The 4,265-nt window shown below is 51.7% G+C and overlaps 1 pseudogene; it reads left to right on the forward strand.

Annotated features, from left to right (window-relative positions):
• Window positions 1–1,541: 1,541 nt before the first annotated feature.
• LOC119579059 lies at window positions 1,542–3,632 on the forward strand (annotated as a pseudogene).
• Window positions 3,633–4,265: the final 633 nt, after the last annotated feature.

A 4,265-nucleotide genomic window follows, 5' to 3' on the forward strand; every position in this document is an offset into this window, starting at 1 on the left:
AAAGAAATATTGAATGTAAAAGCATAAATAAAAACAGAAAATAAACCAAATCTAAAAACTTATCTCCTTATCAAGGAGACTCTGACCAAGGTACTCAGGTTGAGGATCACTCTGGCCGCATTTCTTGAACTTCTTCGTTGCTCTGTTGTCCAGTCTCCCCTCGCTGAACACTGGGATAAGGATGATTGTGATAACGCCACTGATAACAGGCGTCTCTGGTCTGATGTTGGGTACTTGTCACGTAGCCTTCGTCTGCATTTTGTGTTGTTTTGCTTGTGGTCGTTTTTGCTGCTTTTTTTTTTTTTTTACTGTTGTTCTCGTTGTATCATCATTTGTATTATTGTTGCTGTTACTGTCATTGTCATTAATGCTGTCTTTCTCGACGTCTTATATATTCTGGTTCCCCTCCTCCTCTTCATCTTCGTCTTCGTCTTCGCTTTCGTCTCCGTCTTCGTCTTCGTCTTCATCTTTGCCTTCATCTTCGTCTTCGTCTTCGTCTTCATCTTCATCTTTGCCTTCATCTTCGTCTTCATCTTCGTCTTCGCCTTCATCTTCGTCTCCGTCTTCGTCTTCGTCTTCGTCTTCGTCTTCATCTTCGTCTTCATATTAGTCTTCTTCGTCTTCGTCCCCGTCTTTATCTCTGTCCTCATATTAGTCTTCTTCGTCTTCGTCCCCGTCTTTATCTCTGCCCTCATCTTCGTCTTCATCTTCGTCTCCGTCATCGCCATCGCATCGCCATCGCCATCGCATCGCCATCGCCATCGCATCGCCATCGCCATTATAGATGCAATAAAATCCCAAAGAAAATCAAGAGAGAAGCTGATAGCTTTAAATGAACAGGCAGTCAGTCACAACAGCGTGCAATCGTATGTTGTGGTGAAAATATCAGAGAAAATAAAGGATAAGAAGCTCTCGTGATCATGTCTCCAAGATAACCGAGTTCTTATTAGCGTTTGATGCGATGGTATACATAGTAAAGATGTTGCCTCCACCACGTATATGTTGATTGTGGTCAACTTAAGGTCATAACAAGAGTATGTCAGTATATAAATATGGTATAAGTATATGCCAAAGATAAGATCCCTGATCATTTGATAAGAAGGCATAGTATTAATTAAAACTTTCCCACGCTATCTACGTGCAGGTAGCACGTGTGGCGGCATCGGAACCCTGGCCATTATACTTGGGTGAAGAAAGGGGTTGGGCTTGACGACAGTAATCGTTCAACCCGGTCGACGGCACAAGCAACGCTGCCTGTGCCACCTCTGAGGTCTGCGGCTCAGAGGGACCACAAAAGCCTGATCTTATCACGTGTTTCCAAGTGCCGCCGGAGGCCACTGAGGCGAGTTCTGGGCCTTGCGACAAGCTGCGGCGGCGCCCCTGCACGTATATAAGGGCGCGGAAACCCCGCGCTCCCTTCACTGCCGGGGGAAATGAGTGCTGTTCCTCGCGGTGGCGCTGCTCTCCGCCTCCGGGCCCTCGCCGAGGACAACCTCGCTCACAGGGAGCAGACGATCAAACAGGCTTTTTCTACAGGGTGAATGAGCCTCTACTGTCCTCCTTCACGCGACCTGAAGGAGCTGGCGACGACGGGAACCCGCGGGCCCCCTGTGGACATGCAAGGACGAGGGCGTCGCCATCGACCGCATCTTGACCGAGCTAGAGCAAGACGGCTCCGCGAGAAGAAGCAGTGGTTCTCGCTGTTCAACCCGCGCCAGAGGGAGGAGGCGCTCATGCTGATCCACGTGCTGCTGTCCTGCAAGGATTTCCGACGTTTCAAGGGCAACGCGGCCTTCTTCCGCGAGCGCATGAACGAGGGCGAGTTCGTGTACGCGCTCTAAAGTGTCCGTCACGCACTCCAAGCTGGAACGCAGGAGGTCATCCTGCCTCCGCTCTACGAGATCACGCCTCACATGTTCACCAACTCGGAGGTGATCCAAAGGGCGTCGAGGCCAAGATGCTGCAGACGCCTGCCCGCTTCAGGATGACTTTTCCCCGGGCACGCTCAAGAACACCGAGCAGCGCGTGGCGTACTTCGGCGAGGACATCGCATGAACTCGCACCACGTCCACTGGCACATGGATTTCCCCCTTTCTGGTGGGACGCGAGCACATCGAAGGAAGGGCGAGCTGTTCTTCTGGCGCACCCCCCAGCTCACCGCACGCTTCGCCCTCCGGGCGCCTCTCCAACTACCTGCCCATCGTCGACGAGCTCACTGGGACCGCCCCCTCGACGAGGGCTTCGCGCCCCACACCGTGTATAAGTACGGGCCCGGGGAGTTTTCCCGACGCGGCCCGACAACCTGGTGTTCGAGGACGTTGCGGGCGTGGCGCCGCATCCGGGACCTGAAGGGGATCGCGAGCGCATCCGGGGCTCGATCGCCCCGCGGCTTTTCCTACGCCGCGAACGGCACCGTGATTTAGCTTGAAGAAACGAGCGCGGATCGACATCCTGGGCGACATCATTGAGTCTTCGACGTACAGCCTGAACGAGCAGTACTACGGGTCGCTGCACAAACCAGCCCCACCCGTGCTCGCGGGCCCCGTCCGACCCGCTCGGCAAGTTCAAAATGCCGCCGGGCGTGATGGAGCACTTCGAGACCGCCACCCGCGACCCCGCCTTCTTCCGCCTTCATAATACAGGATAACATCTTCAAGAGAGCACCGACCCCTGCCGGGCCCCACTCCAAGAAGGAACCTCGAGTACGACAACGTCCTCGTCACCTACCGGAGGTGTCCGAGCTCGTCACCTTCTTCGAAGACTTCGAGTTCGACCTGACCAAAAGCCTTCGACAGCACGGAGGACCTCGAGGACGTCCCTGTCACCGCCTACGTTCTCGACTTAACCACAAGCCCTTCACCTTCGCATCTACCCAACGCCAAGCACGACACTCGGTCACGGTCCGGATCCACATCTGCCGAGGTTCGACAGCAACGGCATGCAGATCCCCTTCGACACACCGCTGGGGGTGCATCGAGCTCGACAAATTCTGGACGACAGGTGAGTGGGCGGCGGAGGGCGGTTGAAAGGGGGGTAAGGGGCCTTTGGGAAGCTGTCCCTCCGGGTTTTTTCTTTGTCACGCTGTCTTCCTGTGTGTGAGAGTTCATGTACGTGTGTTTATACTGATTTCACTTTGCTGAATTCCAAAGCTGCCATCTAGTGCGTTTGACTGACCCCTGCCTTCCGCGTTGCAGTGAAGGCGGGCGAAAACCACATCGTCCGCAATTCCAGCGAGTCATCGGTCACTATCCCCGACCGCATCCCGTTCAAGACGCTGATACAGCAGGCGGACGAAGCCGTCGCAAGCAACACGACCTTCCGCACGACAATCGATCGCGCTCGGGGCTGCGGCCTCCTCAGCGCCTCCTGCTCCCCAAGGGCACGAAGACGGGCATGCAGTTTCTGGCTGTTCGTGGCATGACCAGCGGCGACGACGGCGTGCACGACGACCTGCTGGAGAACACGCACGCAACACCCCAGCAACTGCGGCATCCACGGCCTCAAGTACCCCGACAGGAGGCCGATGGGATTCCCCTTCGGACCGACGTATCCCCGACTTCCGAAACTTCATCGTCGGGAACTTCTTTATCGACTGTCGTTATGATCTATCACAAAGACATCGGGAGTTGTGATTTTCTTCGAAGACAGTGACAATTTGCGATTTTTCTTCAAAGCTAGTGAACATGTGTGGATTTTGTCTTCAAAGATAGTGAAGACTTTTCAAAATAGTGAAATAATTAATATTTGTTTTTGAAAAATATGAAGATTAACGAACCGAAAATATAAGAAAGCTATGGGTGGGGGAGTGGGGTGTGAACAGGAGAAATCAATAAATGAAAAAGTGTCTGCGTTAGATGTTTTCATTGGGGTGAAAAGGGGGTCTGATAGATCTGCTGATAAACTCTATAGCGTATCATTCATAGCCATATTTTGTAAAAAGAAATAACATATCCCTAAAATCTACATACATTGAAATAAACTCCTTATACTTTAAAAGCCAGACTGAAAATTACGAGAAACTTATATCAATTTCCTTTAAAGATTCTTTTGTTTGAGAACTAAAGCGACAACCCCTTTCAGCTAAAGAGCAGTTGAAACCCATATGATTTTCAGTTAATCCTTTTTTGCAGGTAGACTGATTTAGAGGATGGTAGTAACGGAACTTTGAAAGTAGAAATAGATATACAAGTTAGTTTATCTTTGACCGTTTGGAGGAAAAGGGAAATGCAAAATAGAAGTATTGGAGTGAATGTGGTTGATTTAGA

The sequence above is a fragment of the Penaeus monodon genome, chromosome 2, assembly GCF_015228065.2.
Source record: "Penaeus monodon isolate SGIC_2016 chromosome 2, NSTDA_Pmon_1, whole genome shotgun sequence".
Taxonomy (NCBI): Eukaryota; Metazoa; Arthropoda; class Malacostraca; order Decapoda; family Penaeidae; genus Penaeus; species Penaeus monodon.